The 22,862-nt window shown below is 48.3% G+C and overlaps 1 protein-coding gene across 4 annotated transcripts in view; it reads left to right on the top strand.

The window, feature by feature from the left end:
• Nucleotides 1-22,862, top strand: part of LOC309530300 (uncharacterized protein) — a 670,922-nt gene that overhangs the window by 548,449 nt on the left and 99,611 nt on the right. The gene's annotated exons all lie outside the window — the stretch shown is intronic.

Below are 22,862 nucleotides of genomic sequence, written 5' to 3'. Positions count from 1 at the left end.
GTGAGATGAAAATGGCTTATTCCTTAGAATTATAACATTTTGACCAGTCCTTGCACTCAACTTCACATTAAATTGCGCCATGTCATCTTGTATACACCCAGATGATTTTCTTCTGTCATGTAGGGACAGTCTCTCCACTCGTCCATCGTCACTTGCCTTTGTGCACCTTTCCCTGCCTTTACCGGTCTGATTTTATAGTGACTGAGTCTCCTGATACCTCTTCAAAAATATATAATGGCCAGCTCTGGTTAAGTTTTTCCTAATCTTTCATCAGTTTCTTCATAACTGTAGCATTGTTCATTAAACAGTCCAATTTTACATCGCTTTCTGGATGACCAGTCAACTCTTTGTGCCATTTCTATAATTTTATTATGTTTTATAAGAACACAAAAAAACCAACCACAAAAAGACACAGAGTCAACCTAAGCAAGTTGTGCTTCCTTTTTCTGGTTGTTTGGCTATAACATTAGATACAATATGGGTAAATGAACAATTTCCGTTGATACATAATTGTATGATATTACTCCAAAAGAAGCAGTGTTATGAGCCATCAAACCTCTGAAATACACTTTTCTGCAAAAGTCTTCCGCAATTTTGGCCACTACTCTATAGCAAACAAAGCAGCAGTCAACAACTCAACAAAATCTGATAATAAATATGTTGGTTATTGACAAACAACAAAGGTAAGAAACACACACTGAACTCCCTTAATTTCTTCTCCATTTGTTCTTGAGGCTCTAATCCCTTTTTGTCTCCATTGCAGATTGTGATGAAATCAAAAACAAAGGTGACCACGATAAAATCCCCAGAGAGGAGGAGCCACGTGAAAATTTGGAGTGTGGAAAGAGCTTCAGTAGGAGCCCCTCTCTCACTAGGCATCAAAGAATTCATACAGGGGAGAAACCCTATCAGTGCGTGGAATGTGGAAAGAGATTCAGGAAGAGCTCCCATCTCACTTCCCATCAGAGAATTCACACAGGGGAGAAACCCTATCAGTGTGTGGAATGTGGAAAGCGTTTTAGTGTGAGCTCCTCTCTCACTAAGCACCAGAGAAGTCATACAGGGGAGAAGCCCTATCAGTGTGTGGAATGTGGAAAGAGCTTCAGGAAGAGCTCCTCTCTCACTTCCCATCAGAGAATTCATACAGGGGAGAAACCCTATCAGTTTGCGGAATGTGGAAAGAGCTTCAGTAAGAGCTCCAAACTCACTTCCCATCAAAGAATTCATACTGGGGAGAAACCCTATCAGTGTGTGGAATGTGGAAAGAGCTTCACTTATAGCTCCAAACTTACTTTGCATCAAAGAATTCATACAGGGGAGAAACCCTATCAGTGTGTGGAATGTGGAAAGAGCTTCAGGAAGAGCTCCTCTCTCACTTCCCATCAAAGAATTCATACAGGGGAGAAACCCTATCAGTGTGTGGAATGTGGAAAGAGCTTCACTGAAAGCTCCAATCTCACTTTGCATCAAAGAATTCATACTGGGGAGAAACCCTATCAGTGTGTGGAATGTGGAAAGACCTTCATTCATAGATCCAAACTCACGTCCCATCAAAGAATTCATACTGGGGAGAAACCCTATCAGTGTGTGGAATGTGGAAAGAGCTTCAGTCAGAGCTCCAATCTCACTATGCATCAAAGAATTCATACAGGGGAGAAACCCTATCAGTGTGTGGAATGTGGAAAGACCTTCATTCATAGATCCAAACTCACGTCCCATCAAAGAATTCATACTGGGGGGAAACCCTATCAGTGTGTGGAATGTGGAAAGAGCTTCACTGAAAGCTCCTCTCTCACTTCCCATCAAAGAATTCATACAGGGGAGAAACCCTATCAGTGTGTGGAATGTGGAAAGAGCTTCAGTAAGAGCTCCTATCTCACTTCGCATCAAAGAATTCATACTGGGGAGAAACCCTACCAGTGTGTGGAATGTGGAAAGAGCTTCAGTCAGAGCTTCTGTCTCACTTTGCATCAAAGAATTCATACTGGGGAGAAACCCTATCAGTGTGTGGAATGTGGAAAGAGCTTCACTCAAAGCACCAAACTCACTTTGCATCAAAGAATTCATACTGGGGAGAAACCCTATCAGTGTGTGGAATGTGGAAAGAGCTTCACTCACAGCTCCAATCTCACTTCCCATCAAAGAATTCATACAGGGGAGAAACCCTATCAGTGTGTGGAATGTGGAAAGAGCTTCAAGAAGAGCGCCAATCTCACTACCCATCAAAGAATTCATACAGGGGAGAAACCCTATCAGTGTGTGGAATGTGGAAAGAGCTTCACTGATAGCTCCTCTCTCACTTCCCATAGAAGAATTCATACAGGGGAGAAACCCTATCAGTGTGTGGAATGTGGAAAGAGCTTCAGTCACAGCCACAATCTCACTTCCCATCAAAGAATTCATACAGGGGAGAAACGCTATCAATGTGTGGAATGTGGTAAGAGCTTCAGTCAGAGCGCTGATCTCACTTCCCATCAAAGAATTCATACTGGGGAGAAACCGTATCAGTGTGTGGAATGTGGAAAGAGCTTCAGTCACAGCCACAGTCTCACTTACCATCAAAGAATTCATACAGGGGAGAAACCCTATCAGTGTGTGGAATGTGGAAAGAGCTTCACTGAAAACTGCAATCTCACTTCGCATCAAAGAATTCATACAGGGGAGAAACCCTATCAGTGTGTGGAATGTGGAAAGAGCTTCACTCATAGGTCCGATCTCACTAAGCATCAGAGAATTCATTCAGGGGAGAAACCCTATCAGTGTGTGGAATGTGGAAAGAGCTTCAGTCAGAGCTTCTGTCTCACTTTGCATCAAAGAATTCATACTGGGGAGAAACCCTATCAGTGTGTGGAATGTGGAAAGAGCTTCACTCAAAGCTCCAATCTCACTTCGCATCAAAGAATTCATACTGGGGAGAAACCCTATCAGTGTGTGGAATGTGGAAAGAGCTTCACTCACAGCTCCAATCTCACTTCCCATCAAAGAATTCATACAGGGGAGAAAACATATTAGTGTGTGGAATGTGGAAATAATAATAATAATTTATTATTTATACCCCGCCCATCTGGCTGGGCCTCCCCAGCCACTCTGAGCGGCTTCCATAAAAACCAAAAATACAATACAATATCACAGGTTAAAAACTTCCCTGAACAGGGCTGCCTTAAGATGTCTCCTGAATGTCAGGTAGTTGTTTATCGCCTTGACATCTGCTGGAAGGGTGTTCCACAGGGCGGGCGCCACTACCGAGAAGGCCCTCTGCCTGGTTCCCTGTAGCTTTGCTTCTCGCAATGAGGGAACCGCCAGAAGGCCCTCGGCGCTGGACCTCAGCGTCCAGGCAGAATGATGGGGGTGGAGACGCTCCTTCAGGTATACTGGACTGAGGCCGTTTAGGGCTTTAAAGGTCAGCACCAATACTTTGAATTGTGCTCGGAAACGTACTGGGAGCCAATGCAGGTCTTTCAAGACCGGTGTTATATGGTCTTGGCGGCCGCTCCCAGTCACCAGTCTAGCTGCTGCATTCTGGATTAGTTGTAGTTTCCGAGTCACCTTCAAAGGTAGCCCCACGTAGAGTGCATTGCAGTAGTCCAAGCGGGAGATAACCAGAGCATGCACCACTCTGGCGAGACAGTCCGCAGGCAGATAGGGTCTCAGCCTACGTACCAGATGGAGCTGGTAAACAGCTGCCCTGGACACAGATTTGACCTGTGCCTCCATGGACAGCTGTGAGTCCAAAATGACTCCCAGGCTGCGCACCTGGTCCTTCAGGGGCACAGTTACCCCATTCAGGACCAGGGAATCCTCCACACCTGCCCGCCTCCTGTCCCCCAAAAACAGTACTTCTGTCTTGTCAGGATTCAACCTCAATCTGTTAGCCGCCATCCATCCTCCAACCGCCTCCAGACACTCACACAGGACCTTCACCGCCTTCACTGGTTCTGATTTAAAAGAGAGGTAGAGCTGGGTATCATCCGCATACTGATGAACACCCAGCTGATGAACAAACCTCCTGGAGGAGCTCCAATCTCACTTTCCATCAAAGAATCTATACAAAGGTCGGAAAAACCATTAAACATCTTTAGGAACCAGACAAATCTCCACCTTTGGCTGATTAACATCAGTTTTGTGTTTTTATCTTGTGTTTTTGTGGGAGTCAGATAGCCACGGCAGAGGCTTGCAATATTGCAGGGTGCCCCCTGACCTCGGCTGACCAGCACTCTGAGCTTTACAATGTATTGGAATGCATTGACCTTATAAGGAGTTATATCCCCCCCCCTCTGGGCAGTGTAACCCTATATCGTTTGTGGGTGGGTTAAAGCTTGACCGGATGTAGGTAACGTGAGACATTGGAATGCAGCCATGCAGCTGGAGAGGACAAAGAGTAATAAAGGACCGGAGGGAGAGGAGAAGTCTGAAATGAGCTGTCCTCCGTCCATGGAAATATTGCTGGCTTCTGCATCTTTATTTTATGCCAAAAAGCACCATTGTAACGGCTGGCTCTGACATGTTTTTATGTTGTAACATTCCTGAGACCTGTGGGTGTAGGGACTAGGCACCAACTCTTAAAGCCCATGGGGTCTTTGTCCCCCAATAAAATATTTGAGGGGGCCACTCCCAGGGTTTTCCCCCCCAAACACAACCTTTTATTCTTCCACAACTTGCCATACAATTTCTCTTTGAATTTTCCCTCTATAAATAAATAAATAAATAAATAATGTACAAAGGTCACAAGAAAATCAAAATACAAGAAAATACAAAAGTGGACAGGTCCCATATTTGCAGGCCAAACGCAAAAGTTGCTTTGAAGCAGGGTTTCCCAAACTTTGGTTCCCAGCAGCTCCTGGACTACAGTTTCCGTTATCCCTTCCCATTAGTCCTGCTAGCTAGGGATGATGGGAGTTGTAGTCCAAAAACAGCTGGAGACCCATGTTTGCTCTAAAGGGAAGGTAGGCTGGCCCTGTGACACCCTCTGCTGGCTAAATGAAATTTATAGATCACAAAACTGAAGTTTATCAGCACTTGAACCTCTAGGGAGCTTCTAGGTGCTTTCTGCACCACCTAGAGTACCCACAGAATTGTGGCTTCTACTGACAACACACATAGGAGAACAAATGAAAGACAAACACAATGGACAGGAAAAAACCTTGAAAGGATGATACCAAATGGACACAGGTAGGGGAGATGGAATGCTAGAAGTGTTCTCTGGGGCAAGGGGAGCTGCTGGAAATTGAACTATGGGCTCAAAATATTACTTTTTTAAAAAAACCACTGCCTTTATAGGCATTGCCATTCAAATGATGTGCATGTATCATGTGATTGATTGTGCAAGGAGGGCCTTACCTGGCCCCCCACCAATATTTTATTCAAGTCAGCATCACGGCTTGAGAAGTTCAGGATGTCTGAATGCAGGGGTCAGGACACCCATGGAGACAAGTTATGTGAAACATAGTCAGCAAGTAGAATGCGCTGAGTTCAAAGATGCTGAGATTTTTCAGTCAGCTCTGGGTAGTCTGTTGTATCTGTCCCAGTGGAGCAGACCGGACATTGCTTTTGCTACCAATCTGCTCAGCAGGGAAGCTACAAACCCGAGTGTGAGTGCCTGGAATGGTATCAAGAGGGTGTTGCGTTATCTGCAGGATACCAAGGATTTCTGTCTCAAGCTGTCAGCTAAGGGTGATGGCTAGCTGATGTGCTGGACAGATAGCAATTAGGCGAATCTGGCTAACAGGAAGTCCGCATCTGGGATGGTGGTAAGGTTTGGGGACTCTTTGGTTGGGTGGAAGTCCCGGTGTGCTGGTCCCGGGGGTTAATCAAGAGGCAAGGTCTAAGTCCAGTCCGTGGTTGATGAAGCAATATGAAGGCAGTCCCTTAAAGTTGAAGCTGTGTGCAGGGCAGGGACTGTCAACTACCAACGTTGCTCCCGCAACTTGGGACTGGGGCTGGCTGCCTTTTATATGTCTCGAGGCATAGGGCGGCCCTGATCCTCAAAAGACTCGCCTCTCCTGGCCAGGAGGCGAGCACTCTTCCTGCGGGAACTTAGTTCCCTCTGCCTCTCTGCCCTAAGCCTCTGCAGCTCAGGAGAGGCTGGAGGGTTACCGGACCCAGAGGCAACCCCAGCATCCTCTGACGGGGCTGAGAGTGGAGCACCTGCAGGCAATGGGTCCTCCATCACCTCAGGAGCCAGAGCAGACTCAGCTGGTGCCTGCACCTGAGGATCCAGCACAGGTGAGGACCCTTCAGGCTCATGCCCCAACCCCGGCTCATCTGCTTCTGGAGGCGGGGAATCCTGTGTAGGTTGGGATTCCTCAGGTTCATCATCTGAATCCGAATCCCAGGCCATCACACCCGGAAGCAAAGTCTCATTGTCCTTTCCTTTACTGAAGCTGAATTCAGTGCGCTGTCTGAGCTTTGCAGGGAATATGAATTCTATGTTTGTTTGGTTCAAGAAATCTGCAGGTATTGTTGTTTGCCCATCACGGTGTGGGAGGACAATCAACCCTGTCTGAAGTTGGCAGAGTCTGGGCAGTTTAAGGCCAGAACCAAACACCTAGACATCCGTTTCCAGAATGTGTGTCAGAGTATCCAGTTAGGCTTGGTGAGATTGCAGTACTGTCCAAGCCAGAAGAACCTGGCAGATGGGGACATGAAACCTTTGAGCTTTCAGCATCATGGGGAGTTCTGTAAAGGTCTGCGTTTGGGGTAAGTGGTGAAACTTACGAGCCCCCAGCAGTGCAGGACGAGAGGGGGTGTGATGGGGAATCGGAGCTTATAGGCTTAACAGCTCAGAACCCATCGTCTTGCCTGTTCTGGGGAGGAGCTGTCTCCAACTTCTGGAGAAGCTGTTTCTTTGTTCTGTTTGACTTGCTTTTGCTGCCAAGCAAGGAAGCAATATAACTGCTGTCTCGGATGGTTTGTTTATTTTTACTGTTCTGCTGTAAATAAAGCTGCTAGTTTAGAACAACAGCATGTGGACTCTTTATCTTCTGCAAGTTTATACACTAAGTGGCTTGTGCTGTGCACACTGCTACAAGTCCAGAAAGCTGAATGGAACACAGGGAAGTGTGCCAGACTCCACAACACTTTGCACCTCCAAGGAGTCTTCACCCAACTGGTGGATCAGACCCTTCTTGATGTAAATATGGTGAACCAGTTCCATCTTCCACAAAGGTTTGCCTTAGCCTTTGTACTGGAACAGCTAGTGACCACATCTGCGCAGATCATCCTGGCGTTTGGACTCTGCCCAAACTTCTCACAGGAAAAACTTTCCACTGCTTCCAACACAGCAGTGCCACCTGCTGGTTGCAGTGATGGTTGGGATGACGTGGCAGCCAACTCCCCTTGCTCCTCCTGCTTTGGAGATTTCACCCCCTGAACAGGAAACACCCCCCTCATGCTCTCTTCCTCCAAAAGCCTCCCTTTTGTGGAGCTTTCGGTTTCAGGAACACATCCCTGCATGGTCTGGGATACTGTTTCAGCTTTCCCCGGGGTGTAACTTCTGGCAGACTGCTCAGCAGCCCCCACCATCTTGAAGTGTCCATCATGTGATGCAGCTTTAATTCCTAGTACACCAGTCACCTAAAATTGCTGATGTGTTAACCAAGCTAAATCTGATGGGTGCTAACCCTGTAGACACACCAATGACAACAGGTTATCAGGTAGATGACACTGAAGGAGCATTTTCTGGCACTACACTGTACAGAAGTGTGGTAGGCAAACTAAATTTCATTGCCAGATGTTCAAGACATGACATTGCAGTTAGCTGTAACTTGCTAAGCAGACAAGTCAACAATCCTACTGTTAAGGATTGGAAAGCTCTGAAACACATAGCACACTATTTGAAAGGCACTATGCATTACAGACTGACATTTAACAATCAGAAGTCTGGTGGTCTTGAGATATTTGCTGATGCGAGTTTTGGAAGTGACACTGCAGACGGGAAAAGCACATATGGAGTTTGCTATATGTACAACCAGGGTCTATTTGATTGATCGTGCATGAAGCAAACAACAGTAGTTTAAGTTCTTGTGAAGCTGAACTGAATGCATTGTTTTATTCACTTGTGGATTGTGAATGGTTGTTACAGTTGTGTAAAGACATGAGAATTCCCGTCAAATGTCCAATTCAGATTATGACTTCTGAAGGTTGTAAGCAAAGCACAAAGCACTTGCAATTGAAGCTGCAACATACTAGAGAATGTGTTGAGAAAGGACTCGTAACGGTGTCCTACATGCCAGGTAATGAAATTCCTGCTGATTTATTGTCCAAGGTTGTTCCGAAGGATCAACACTGTACCTATGTACAGAAATTAGGTTTGTACTGATAATGTACTGACACGCTGCCCAGTGGTGTTCACAGAAAGGGGGAAGATGTTAGTTTCTGTTTCTCACTGCAGCTGTGTGGAGTCCCAGGACTCTGTTTAGATTCCAGAGACCTTGCAGTCTCACGGGAAAGGGAGGCGGGATGTGACGTTAGTGATTTCCTGTTTCCTTTGTTCCTTTGTTCAGTTGCTCTCTGCTTTCATAAAGAGAGGATGTCTTTTCTGTTCTGCATAGTTTCGAAATAAAACTCTTTATAATGTAGCCAAACCTCGCGTCTCTTCCCTGTGCTGGGAACCCTGCTGGATAGAATGTGCTTGAGGCCTTATCAAAGGCTCAGGTCACTAAACACGTCGGAGGCGATTTCAAAGGCTCAGCTCGGAGGAAGATGAGTCCTTATCAGCTTGGCCGAGCGAAGATTCTGACAAAGATTCAAAAAATGTTTAGGGGTCTGCGTACCCCCAGGAAAAAAGCACTGGATCTAGCCATCATCTTTCTTTTTTCTTTTACAAACATTTTATTGGTTTTGAATGAATCATAGAATTATAGAGTTGAAAGGGACCCCAAGGGACATCTAGTCCAACCCCCCGAATGCAAGAAACTCAGCTAAAGCATTCATGACAGAATGAACCACGCACATCACAAACACAATAACAACAGTTATGTAGAAGTGTCCATGTACTGTTCGAGTAGGAACCAAGACGGGTGACCAGTGGAATGAATAAATGTTTTTATTTAATAGAAATTTTTATTGGTTTTTCACCTTTTATATAGACATACACACAAAAAGAGACAAAAGACAAAAACATGTATAATTTCAGAAAATCTTATTTTCCTAACCCTGTTCCCTGACTTCCCCCCACCCCCCTCTCTTGCATCCCAATTCCCAAAATTATGTCAGCAAATTGGTATCTCTCCTCTTAACCATCTTAATATTACGCCTTTTATAAAAAATAAATAAATAAATTTTTTCTAAGTTGGACCCAAGTTCCCTTCCATTGATTTCCCATTTTGTCTTAGATATAGATCATATTAACTAAACCCCATGGTCTTGAGTGTTTTTAAAATTCCATTCTTCCCTCCCTCCCATCCCCGATTTTCGTCCCTTCCCAATACATGTCCAAATTGACAGTTCTTAGCCTGGGTTCCTCACGTCCGAGGCTCTCAAGTCTCTTTCAGTCCCTCTCCGCCGGTCTTGTTGGTAATCCTTCATGTCGGTCGTCGACTCTCGAAAGAGTTCTATCACCATCAACCCATAGTTTCTTCCCATAAAGGTATTTGGAAACAGCTGCTGGAAAATTTCCACAAGACCTGCCTCTTCAGAATCAAAGTCAAAGTCAAAGTGGAGGCCCCAATTATATTTCTTTATTTTAAATTCCTGTATTCCGTAAACTCCCGGGACCTCCACTTTCGTCTTTTGGATCTTTCGCAGATTTGTGGTAGATTTAATCCAAAAGTCTCCTTGCTTGTATTCCACAGATGTCAATTTCTGGTTGGTACTTTCCAGCTTTACTTTCTCTTTTTCTTGTTTAGTCTCTTCCACTTCTTTAGATATCATTTCGGATTCAGCTGTGGATTCTTTCTCATTCAGGTCCTCACTACATTCAGCAGAGCTGTTTGTTCCCGGAGTCAAGGTCATAAGTTGTTTATTCATAGCCAGACTCTGTTCTTGTAAGATTCCCACCAAATGAAACATTCTTTTGATTTCCACTAGTACCTTTCCATCCACAGCCATTGTAATTTCACAGAGTTCCCCCTAGAGGGAATCTGGTTACTTGGTGTTCTTTTTTCCAACAATCCTCTAACTTATTGTTATTACTTTGTTTCCAACAATTTTAGTTCAATTGTAACTCATTTAGTCCAGAGGGATCTTAAATAAAAAATTTTCCGCTCTAATCTGTCCGTTTGACAGCTTTGACAGCTGTCAAACTCTGCACCTTTTACACAAGCTCCAAAACAGGACGCTCCCGGGCCTGGGAGGGGGGGTTGTTTGCAACGCAAAAGGAAACTTCCAAAACTCCACTCTCCTGCTCAAAATTTCTTTTTTGCCAAATCTTGGAAGTTAATGTCTTTTTTAACTCACCCCTCATAGGGTAGGCTCTCCAGCTTAGTTCTTATATCGTTGCTCTAGATCGTCTGCAAAGGGGGGGGTGCGGACTTCCTTTTAGCACACCCCCCGGTCGTCTCAAATTCACAGAATAATATTCTTAAAGTCCAATTCCGTCTTACTCACGGGTTATTCTTTTCAGTCCGAATTTCAAGGAAGGAAGTCAGCGCTCTCCAGTCCTGGCTCGCGGCTTCACTCAACCTAGGTAGCGATCGACTCTCAGCGCCACGCCACACCCCGTATCCTCTCCGCAGCCTTTAAAAAGGCTCTTCGTTAATCGGGGCGCTTAAGGCGCCCACCGAGTCTTCAGTCCGCAGGCTTCCGCGCCTGCGGTTTTTAAGGGTCCCCGCGTCGGCGGCGCGGCAAAGACCCATCCTCGGTTGAGCCGATTCCCCCCGCAGCTCGGGGAGAATCCGCCATTTCCAGATCGCGCCAACCCGGAAGTCCGGAATGAATAAATGTTTACTCCCAGCATCTAGTGCTTAAACCAAAGGGAAGCACTATCTCCATATTGATGCACTGGGAAGGGGGTGGGGGTGGGGAGACTGCCTGTCTAAAGGAAGAAGAAGAAGAAGAAGAAGAAGAAGAAGAAGAAGAAGAAGAAGAAGAAGAAGAAGGAGGAGGAGGAGGAGGAGGAGTTTGGATTTGATATCCCGCTTTATCACTAACCTAAGGAGTCTCAAAGCTGCTCACAATCTCCTTTCCCTTCCTCCCCCACCACAAACACTATGTAAGTTGAGTGAGGCTGAGAGACTTCAGAGAAGTGTGAGTAGCCCAAGGTCACCCAGCAGCTGCATGTGGAGGAGTGGGGAAGCGAACCCGGTTCACCAGATTACGAGTCCACCACTCTTAACCACTACACCACGCTGGCTGATGTTGTTTCATTCCCCCTCTTTTTTTGTTAGAGTGTATATTAATTTCCCAATAAAAAACCTCCAACTAACATATCAAATCATAATCCAATAAAAATAAAAAACTAAAATAAAAAAGATCAAATTGTCTTCCGAATTGTAATTTTGATTTTACGACTTCCCATAGCCTGAACCTCGAAGCATATCCAAATCTCAGTCCTGCTTCTCATTTCATTCCCCTTCTAACAACTCTGCTGTGTTGTGTCAAATGTCCATACAGATTTATATGCCATCTTTGATCAATCCTGCCTGCAGTTGTTGGTCCACCCTGAAGCTCGAAATGCCTCATGGAATCATAGAATCATAGAGCTGGAAGGAAACCCCAGGGGTAACCCAGCCCAATCTCATGCATTGTTGGAATCACCGCTGAACAATCCCTGGTGGGTGGTCCTCCAACCTCTGTTTAAAAATCTCCAACGAAGGAGAGTCCACCACCTTCCGAAGGAGTCTGTTCCCCCATCAAACTGGTCTTACTGTCAGAAAGTTCCTCCAAATGTTTAGTTGGAATCTTCTTTCATGCCATTTGAATCCAACCTTCTGGAGAAGCAGGATATAAACTTGCTCCATCTTCCATGTGACAGCCATTCAGATAGTTTAATATGGCTATCATATCCTCTTTTCCAGGTTAAACATACCAAATTGCCTCAGCCATTCCTCATAAGGCTTGATTGTTCTCCAGTTATATACATTCCAGAGTTAGACAAAAAAGATGTTGGGAAAAAGCACCAAGGCAAAAGCCAGCTCCAGATTGCTGGAATGCAAAACAGGATGCTGTTGTTTTGCACTGTACTGTTGGAGAAAAGGTGGAGCCTATTCTCTGTACTGAGCACCGGATGTTAGCTCAGAGTGTCATGTGACCTGTGCTGGAAGTACAGGGGAGGAGTTGAGTCTCTTCTGATGGAGTCTGAAGGGAACAGACGTATTTCTTTGTACTGATAAGTGACAGGAATAAACATGTAAAAAGGACTCCTGTCTGTCTCATTTCCCCTTCCTGGGGACAATGCAGGGAGGGAGAGAAACAAAGTAGCGGAGGGTGTGTTCTCTCACATCTGACTGATGAGGAGAATCGCCAGGTTTATGACCTTGCCTGCCGGGAGACGCAGCGGAGAGGTCATCAAGTGTCCAGCTTAATTGCCTCGGGGGAGGCCAGTTACCTCTGACTGTAAGCTGAGATACTAACAAAAGATTCATACACTTTCTGATAATGAAGTCCCTCCTGCTTCCCCAAAACTTTGCCTATAAATGATCATACCTGAGCTATCTGGAGCCAGTCATACTGAGGACCCCTCAACTGGATTCACAAAGGTTATTATAAGATGGGTCAGCACCACTCAATAAGGTCCTGAACATAGAACAACCCCCTGGATGTCCACCCCTTGTCCTGGAGATATTTATTTTGATCATGAAAATCCAGAAATGGAATTAGTGGAGATTTCTGAGGACCTACAGTATTCCTCCATCTCTTCCATGTTTCTCAGGTTGCACACAGAAATGACATATTTATATTGTTCTGTATGTAATACTGTAATAGACTGCTTTAACAAATGATGGTCAAGTTTCTTTCCTAATTTTAATCATATCTCTGGCCTTATAAAATCTGGAACTTTTGATGTCGTGCTATTCTGGGTTTCCAGTCTGGAAAAATAATAATAATAATAATAATAATTTATTATTTATACCCCGCCCATCTGGCTGGGCCTCCCCAGCCACTCTGGGCGGCTTCCATAAAAACCAAAAATACAATAAAATATCACACGTTAAAAACTTCCCTGAACAGGGCTGCCTTAAGATGTCTCCTGAATGTCAGGTAGTTGTTTATCGCCTTGACATCTGCTGGAAGGGTGTTCCACAGGGCGGGCGCCACTACCGAGAAGGCCCTCTGCCTGGTTCCCTGTAGCTTTGCTTCTCGCAATGAGGGAACCGCCAGAAGGCCCTCGGCGCTGGACCTCAGCATCCGGGCAGAATGATGGGGGTGGAGACGCTCCTTCAGGTATACTGGACCGAGGCCGTTTAGGGCTTTAAAGGTCAGCACCAACACTTTGAATTGTGCTCGGAAACGTACTGGGAGCCAATGCAGGTCTTTCAAGACCGGTGTTATATGGTCTCGGCGGCCGCTCCCAGTCACCAGTCTAGCTGCCGCATTCTGGATTAGTTGTAGTTTCCGAGTCACCTTCAAAGGTAGCCCCACGTAGAGTGCATTGCAGTAGTCCAAGCGGGAGATAACCAGAGCATGCACCACTCTCGCGAGACAGTCCGCAGGCAGATAGGGTCTCAGCCTACGTACCAGATGGAGCTGGTAAACAGCTGCCCTGGACACAGATTTGACCTGTGCCTCCATGGACAGCTGTGAGTCCAAAATGACTCCCAGGCTGCGCACCTGGTCCTTCAGGGGCACAGTTACCCCATTCAGGACCAGGGAATCCTCCACACCTGCCCGCCTTCTGTCCCCCAAGAACAGTACTTCTGTCTTGTCAGGATTCAACCTCAATCTGTTAGCCGCCATCCATCCTCCAACCGCCTCCAGACACTCACACAGGACCTTCACCGCCTTCACTGGTTCTGATTTAAAAGAGAGGTAGAGCTGGGTATCATCCGCATACTGATGAACACCCAGCCCAAACCTCCTGATGATCTCTCCCAGCGGCCGCATGTAGATGTTGAAAAGCATGGGGGAGAGGACAGAACCCTGAGGCACCCCACAAGTGAGAGCCCAGGGGTCTGAACACTCATCCCCCACCACCACTTTCTGAACACGGCCCAGGAGGAAGGAGCGGAACCACTGTATAACAGTGCCCCCAGCTCCCAGCCCCTCAAGACGGTCCAGAAGGATGCTATGGTCGATGGTATCGAACGCCGCTGAGAGATCCAGCAGAACTAGGAAACAGCTCTCACCTTTGTCCCTAGCCCGCCGGAGATCATCAACCAGTGCGACCAAGGCAGTTTCAGTCCCATGATGAGGCCTGAATCCCGACTGGAAGGGATCCAAATGGTCCGCTTCTTCCAGGCGTGCCTGGAGTTGTTCGGCAACCGCTCGCTCAATCACCTTGCCCAGGAATGGAAGATTTGAGACTGGGCGATAGTTGGCCATCGTGGCCGCATCTAGAGATGGTTTTTTAAGAAGCGGTTTAATAACCGCCTCTTTCAGCGGGTCTGGGAAGGCCCCCTCACGGAGGGAAGCATTCACCACCCCACGAAGCCCATCGCCCAGCCCTTCCCGGCTTGCTTTTATTAGCCAGGATGGGCAAGGATCCAGGAGACAGGTGGTTGGTTTCACTCGTCCAAGCAGCCTGTCCACATCCTCGGAGGCAACAGATTGGAATTGATCCCACTCAACTTGACCAGACAGAACTCTTGCACTCTCCCGCCCCGGCCCTGCTCCCACGGTGGAGTCTACTTCTTCCCGAATCTGAGCGGTTTTATCTGCAAAAAACTTTGCAAAATCATTGCAGGAGAACATGTGGCCCGTACTGGGCCCCGATGTTGCAGGTGGTTCCGCTAAATTGTGAACCACCTGAAAAAGTCTCCTGCTGCTGTTTTCTGCAGATGCAATAGAGGCGGTGAAGAAATTCTTCTTCGCCGTCGCTATCGCCACTTGGTAGGCTCGACGTTGAGCTCTAACCTGTGTCCGGTCAGATTCGGAATGAGTTCTCCGCCACCGGCGCTCTAGCCGTCTCAACGATTGTTTCATTGCCCTCAGATCCGTGGAAAACCATGGGGCTGTCCGGGCTCCATGCAATCGGAGAGGGCGCTTCGGAGCCAAACAGTCAATAGCCCTGGTTAACTCCACATTCCAGCGGGCCACCAGGGAATCAGCTGAAAGGCCATCAACATGGGATAAAGCATCCCCTACCACTCTCTGGAAACCATTTGGATCCATTAAGTGGCGGGGGCGGACCATCCGAATTGGTCCCACCTCCCTGCAGAGGGGATGGGTCGCAGAGAAGTCCAGTTGCACCAGGAAGTGATCTGACCATGGCACTTCTTTCGTTTCGCTTTTACTTAGTGTCAGATCACCAACATCCATAGAGGTAAACACCAGGTCCAAGGCATGTCCACGGCTATGGGTTGGGCCAGACTTATTCAGGGACAGCCCCATGGAGGCCATGCTTTCCACGAAGTCCCGAGCGGCCCCTTGTAAGGTCGTGTCGGCATGGATGTTAAAATCCCCTAGGACGACCAAGCTAGGTGTCTCCAGGAGAACATCCGCCACGACCTGAAGCAGCTCGGGCAGGGAATCCTTGGCGCAGCGGGGAGGTCGGTACACCAAAAGGAATCCTGTACTGCCCCTATTGCCCAACTTCCAGAACATGCACTCAGAAAACTGGGTCTTCCCAATAGGACGCCTGGTGCAAACTAATGACTTCCTAAAAATCACTGCAACCCCCCCTCCCCGCCCACATGACCTGGGTTGCTGTGCGTAAGAGAAACCTGGTGGACAAGCAGCGGCAAGAACAGGCCCATCTGCTTCATCCAACCAAGTCTCTGTTACACATGCCAGGTCAAATCCTCCATCCATGATCAAGTCATGGATGGCAGTGGTCTTCTGAATCATTGACCTGGCATTGCACAGCAGCACCTTCAGGCTATGTGGGTATCCCTTGCTGATTCTAGTATCCGTCCGGACAGGACCAGACCCGGAGGCAGGGATAGTCCTCAGACAACGACTAAACCTGCCTCCTCTGTAATGACATGGTCTGGTCTTAGCGTAACTCCTCCTCCTACCCGTGATCACTGAGATCGGTTGTCCCAGTGCATCCCCCCCTGTGGAACATGCCCCAGCCATTTTGTGGGCTGGGGCCCACTCCCCGGCAGCCCTGACCCCTCCCCCTAAAAACAAAATAACACCTTAAACAAACAAACAAAACCAATACAACAATACAAACAAAAAATATAAAAATTACAAAAACATCAAAATAAAAAAATAATAATTCCCCAAGCCCAACCAAACATCAATCCCACCCCCACCCCCCACATACAAAAAATCCAGAAAAAAATTTTTTTAAAACATTTTAAAAACACTCTGTGCCTCTCCGGCAGTAACAACTGTCCTAGTGAGGCCTGTCAGGCCCCGCCCTGGGCCAGGTGGTAAGTGGCAGGGAGGAGCAGGGCCCTCAGGCACTCACTCAGGGGAGTCCTCCTGGGCAGCAGGCAGCAAGCAGCACACAGTCCTTGTGAGGCCCCAGGCCCCGCCCCAGGCCAGATGGTAAGTGGCAAGAGCAGGGCCCTCAAGCACTCACTCAGGGAGCCTTCCTGGGCAGCAGGCCGCAAGCAGCACACAGTCCTTATGAGGCCCCAGGCCCCGCCCCAGGCCAGATGGTAAGTGGCAAGAGCAGGGCCCTCAAGCACTCACTCAGGGAGTCTTCCTGGGCAGCAGGCCGCAAGCAGCACACAGTCCTTATGAGGCCCCAGGCCCTGCCCCAAGCCAGATGGTAAGTGGCAAGAGCAGGGCCCTCAAGCACTCACTCAGGGAGTCTTCCTGGGCAGCAGGCTGCAAGCAGCACACAGTCCTTATGAGGCCCCAGGCCCCGCCCCAAGCCAGATGGTAAGTGGCAAGAGCAGGGCCCTCAAGCACTCACTCAGGGAGTCCTCCTGGGCAGCAGGCAGCACACAGTCCTTGTGAGGCCCCAGGCCCCGCCCCAAGCCAGATGGTAAGTGGCAGGGAGGAGCAGGGCCCTCAAGCACTCACTCAGGGAGTCTTCCTGGGCAGCAGGCCGCAAGCAGCACACAGTCCTTATGAGGCCCCAGGCCCTGCCCCAAGCCAGATGGTAAGTGGCAAGAGCAGGGCCCTCAAGCACTCACTCAGGGAGTCTTCCTGGGCAGCAGGCAGCAAGCAGCACACAGTCCTTGTGAGGCCCCAGGCCCCACCCCAGGCCAGATGGTAAGTGGCAAGAGCAGGGCCCTCAAGCACTCACTCAGGGAGTCCTCCTGGGCAGCAGGCAGCAAGCAGCACACAGTCCTTATGAGGCCCCAGGCCCCGCCCCAGGCCAGATGGTAAGTGGCAAGAGCAGGGCCCTCAAGCACTCACTCAGGGAGTCTTCCTGGGCAGCAGGCTGCAAGCAGCACACAGTCCTTATGAGGCCCCAGGCCCCGCCCCAAGCCAGATGGTAAGTGGCAAGAGCAGGGCCCTCAAGCGCTCACTCAGGGAGTCCTCCTGGGCAGCAGGCAGCAAGCAGCACACAGTCCTTGTGAGGCCCCAGGCCCCACCCCAGGCCAGATGGTAAGTGGCAAGAGCAGGGCCCTCAAGCACTCACTCAGGGAGTCCTCCTGGGCAGCAGGGTGGTGACCCTTTTTCAGCTTCAGGGCCATGTTTTCTTATCAAAAGCTTTCTGGGAGCCACATCCCAGAGGTGGTTGTGGCAAAATGGGTGTGGTCAGACATATACCCCTCTTCATCCAGGCAACCCAGAACAGTTGTCATAGTTCCAAGACAGATGGCAGTTGGGTAAAATCACTTGGGGAGAGTGCAGAATGGGGCCAATGAGGGAAGTGGCCTGGGCAGGGTCCTGAGGGCAAGACAGATCTGCCAGGAGGCCTGTACAGTGGTACCTCTGTTTATGAACGCTTCTGGTTACGAACGCTTCAGGTTACGAACTCCGCTAACCCTGAAGTAGCTGCTTCTGGTTGTGAACTTTGCCCCAGGATGTGAATGGAAATTGTGCACAGGAGGCGTGTGCGCAGTGGGAGGTTCCATTAGCGAAAGCGCGCCTCAGGATAAGAGGCTTAAGAACGGACCTCCAGAACGAATTAAGTTCGTAACCAGAGGTACCACTGTATTCAGTTTCGAGGTATGGGGTTGGGGGGGGATTTTCATTGTGATTTCAAGAACGGAGCCTCATACTAAATCCCCAATCAGTAGGACTTCATTCAGTAATGCATTACATTTCCATTAGGACACAGACTATACAGCATAGGCAAAGTATGCATAATCTTAGCTGTTCATCCTTTACCCAACCACTTTCTGCCTCGTCTGCACTTCACCATCTCTCATCAAGCCATAGTTCATGAAAAACACTTACCCAACCCATTTGATTTTAGTATCTGTGTCAGAACCCTCCTTGTACCTTATCTGGAGTTGTTTTTCTCTTTAACAATCGGCCATTAATTTCCCCTTTAACTGGTTTTTACTAGTCTTGTGGTCAGTTCCCATTCCTGTGTATGTTACGCTGGCCTCACTTATTAATGGGCCTAACCTGGGTCTTTTTTTCGGCCAGAACTTGCTGGAACTCAGTTCTGGCCCCTCTTGGGTGGGTGCCATTGCCATCCTAAGAAAACGAGGGAGGTGTTCTGAAACTTCTTTTTCTAGAAAAATAGCACTGGACCTAACAGTTGCCCTACCTCAGTTCCCCATTCTTTTAAAAAATAAAAATCTGACCATTTATATTCATCAATGCATACAGGTATCACACTGTTTTATTCTCTGCCTGCCAACCCACCTATCTGGTATTCCTGCTCTGCCCATCACAGGATTCTCTGTGAATTCCCTCTAGCTGTGAAGCTGTTGTCTCTTTCAAGCTACCTTCTGTTCCACTCTTCCCAAGTCTGCTGGAGATGTAGAATGATAGAGAATCCTAAGCCTGGAGGTGGGATTGGGGTCCGCTCTCCACAGTCCCCCTGACTCTGTAACCTTGGAAGAGATGCTCCAGGTCTGGGCAGTTTGGATGCCATGGGAATTGGGATGGAACAAGGCTCTTTCTACAGTGAGACAACCCCCTGAGATGTCCACCCTAGCGCTTCCACAGAAACACTATACATTTTATTTATATCCCGCCCTCCCCAGCCTAAGCCGGGCTCAGGGCGGCTAACAACAATAAAACAGTACAACAGTATAATAATAATTATTATTATTATTATTATTATTATTATTATTATTATTATTATTATTATTATTATTATTTATTTGTACCCCACCCATCTGGCTGGGTTTCCCCAGCCACTCTGGGCGGCTTCCAACAAAGAAGAAGAAGAAGAAGAAGAGTTTGGATTTGATATCCCGCCTTTCACTCCCCTTCAGGAGTCTCAAAGCAGCTAACAATCTCCTTCCCCTTCCTCCCCCACAACAAACACTCTGTGAGGTGAGTGGGGCTGAGAGACTTCACAGAAGTGTGACTGGCCCAAGGTCACCCAGCAGCTGCATGTGGAGGAGCGGAGACGCGAACCCGGTTTCCCAGATTACGTTACTACCGCTCTTAACCACTACACCACACTGGCTCTCAAGGATGAAAGATACACTAAAATGTCACATATTAAAAACTTCCCTGAAGAGGGCTGCCTTCAGATGTTTTCTGAATGTCAGGTAGTTGTTTATCGCTTTGACATCTGATGTCAAAACAACACAACACTCTAAAATCATTCATTATAAAATTAATTCAAAACAAACCACTGGCAACCATTGGGCCAGAGCTCCGCGAAGATTGCCGAGGGAGGGAGTCAGGCTGTGCCCTGGCCAAAGGCCTGGTGGAACAGCTCTGTCTTGCAGGCCCTGCGGAAAGATGTCAAGTCCCGCAGGGCCCTGGTCTCTTGTGACAGAGTGTTCCACCAGATCGGAGCCACAGCCGAAAAAGCCCTGGCTATAGTTGAGGCCAGCCTAACCTCTCTGTGGCCTGGGACCTTCAAGTTGTTTTTATTTGAAGACCGTAAGTTCCTCTGTGGGGCATACCAGGAGAGGCGGTCCCGTAGGTACGAGGGTCCTAGGCCGTAAAGGGCTTTAAAGGTTAAAACCAGCACCTTAAACCTGATCCTGTACTCCACCGGGAGCCAGTGCAGCTGGTATAGTACCGGATGAATGTGATCTCGCAGCGAAGACCCCATAAGGAGTCTCGCCGCGGCATTATGCACCCGCTGGAGTTTCTGGGTCAGTCTCAAGGGCAGCCCCACGTAGAGTGAGTTACAATAATCCAGTCTGGAGGTGACCATCGCGTGGATCACAGTCGTTAGGTCAGGGCGAGAGAGGTAAGGAGCCAACTGCTTAGCTTGGCGGAGATGAAAAAATGCCGCCTTTGTTATAGCTCCAATCTGCGCCTCCATGGAAAGGGAGGTGTTGAAGATTACACCCAAACTCTTAACGGACGGTGCTGGCACTAATTGCACCCCCGCAAGAGATGGGAGTTGTCCCCCCAATCCCATATCATCCCGTCCCAGCCAGAGGACCTCTGTCTTCAAAGGATTAAGCTTCAACCGGCTCCCACGTAACCATCCAGCCACAGCTTCCAAACATCTGGTCAGTGTGTCTGGGGCCGAGTCAGGATGGCCATCCATCAACAGATAGAGTTGGGTGTCATCAGCATACTGATGGCAACCCAGCCCAAAACTCCGGACAAGCTGGGCAAGGGGGCGCATAAAGATGTTGAAAAGCATCGGGGAGAGTATCGCACCCTGAGACACTCCACACACCAAGGAGTGGCGCAATGACAATTCCCCCCCCAAGCGCCACCCTCTGTTCCCGGCCAGAGAGAAATGAGCGCAGCCATTGAAGGACTCTGCCCTGGATCCCCACGTCGGCAAGGCGGTAGTCCAGGAGTTCGTGATCGACCATGTCGAAGGCTGCTGACAGGTCTAGAAGAATCAGCAGCCCCGACCCGCCTCGATCCAGCTGCCTGCGGAGATCATCTGTTAAGGTGACCAGAGCCGTCTCGGTCCCATGACCAGCGCGGAAGCCAGACTGGAATGGATCCAGAGCCGATGTTTCATCTAGAAACCTACCAAGCTGTTCAGCAACCGCTCTCTCAATCACCTTACCCAGGAACGGAAGATTCGAAACCGGGCGGTAATTGGATAGATCTAAAGGATCTAATGATGTTTCCTTTAAGAGCGGGCACACCACTGCCTCCTTCAGTTCCCCTGGGAATGTCCCTGTGCCAAGGGACAAATTGATGATACCCCCAGGAGGGCCCGCACCTCGTCTGGACACGCTCTAATCAGCCAAGACGGGCACAGGTCGAGAGGACAGGTGGTGGGCTTTCCAGCTCGGAGGAGTCTGTCCACATCGGCTGGGGATATCCGGTCGAAGTGGTCCAATACTGGACCCGAGGACAGTCGAGGGGCCTCCAGTTCCTTTATTGTACCCAAATTGGCAGGGAGGTCATAGCGGAGCAACAAGACCTTCTCCGCAAAAAAGCTCGCAAATGCCTCACAGCTGTGTGTCAAATTGTTATTTAAATTTGGCTGTCCCTCAAGGGACGTTAAAGACCTAATTATACTAAATAATAGCGCCGGGCGAGAGCTAGCGGATGCTATGGAGGCCGAAAAGTAAGCCTTCTTAGCAGCCTTCACCGCCATCTCGTAGGTTTTCATAAAAGCTGTAGTGAAGTTATCATTGTTAGAAAAATCATTCCTTGGTCAAGAAGAAGAATGTGGCCTTGTGGGTATTCTGTCAGCCGCAAGGACCCTGGGAAAGTGAGTTGTGTTATCTTTAAAACCCAGACTTTCTGGCTCCTTGCCATGAGAGGTTTATGGGAGGAAAGGGGTCCTTGATTAATGGAAGGTTTGGCACCTGGGTTGTGGGTGTGAATCTCTTCCTCCTTCCCGGAGGTTGTTTGTTTTCAAACTGCTGAGAATTTGGGATCTGGTTAATTTCCACAGGTGGGAGGAAGATTCTTTGATTAAGGGTTCAAGCCTAAATTGACCCAGCTGCAAAAGAATGAGCTGATCAAATTAAGACTCTTGATTGGCCAAAAGTTACGACGCAAAGTCAGAATTGTGGATAAAAGATCAAGGGATGTTTTGTTAGTGACTCTCTGCCTTTGCTCTGCAACTCGCAAAGATGCCCGGCTGTAACTACCATCGTTAGCAGCCGCTTCGTCCTTTTGAAATGGAAATCCTCAAACATCTCCATTACGCAACAGCTTGAAAGGACTACTGACTATTCTAACTCTGTTCTTTTGTGAGTATGTATAGCTAGTGATAATATACAGCGTTGTTATTTTCATGTTTGTAAGTCTTTTAAGACGTGCCTGTTGATTTTCAACATGTTTTCTGTTATTCTTTTAAAATAAACCTTTTAGTAGAACCTGTTGGTGGTTGTGCCTTTTCCGAGGGAATAGCTAAATCCAAGCCTTCCGTTTAGTCACGCTTTACCGTGTGAATTTCTGCCTGCAAGCTTGTGGATGCCGCTTGTAAGGAGTGGGGATTGCCAGGATAATTGGACACACTCTCCTCCCTGGGTGGTGTCTCTGGAATTCCCTGAACTAAAGGGAGTGGTGGCAGCCTTACCGGTGTGATTTCAGTCTGTGTTTGAAAAGTAATTTCCCTCGCCAACCTATTCCAGGAACCTGAATTGGCCGGAGAGCAGAGTCAGGTGAGGGGGGGATAGGGTGGACGAGTGGAACCGTTTACTACAAAAGCCCTATAAGATGTTCTTGAGGCTCCGTCACAGGCACCCCGCCGTACTCGCTCTAGCCGTCTGAGGTCCCGCTTCATTTTCCGGAGCTCCTCGGTAAACCAGGGAGCCCGGGTTCTGCGGGGTCACAGAGGGCGCTTAGGTGCGATCTCATCGATGGCTGCCAGGAGCTGGGTATTCCAGCCCTCAACAAGCTCA

Source organism: Podarcis vaucheri (genome assembly GCF_965113315.1).
Source record: "Podarcis vaucheri genome assembly, chromosome: 4".
In the NCBI taxonomy this organism is placed as follows: domain Eukaryota; kingdom Metazoa; phylum Chordata; class Lepidosauria; order Squamata; family Lacertidae; genus Podarcis; species Podarcis vaucheri.
Note: the sequence above shows the minus strand (reverse complement) of the source record. Positions and strands in the feature narration are given on the sequence as shown.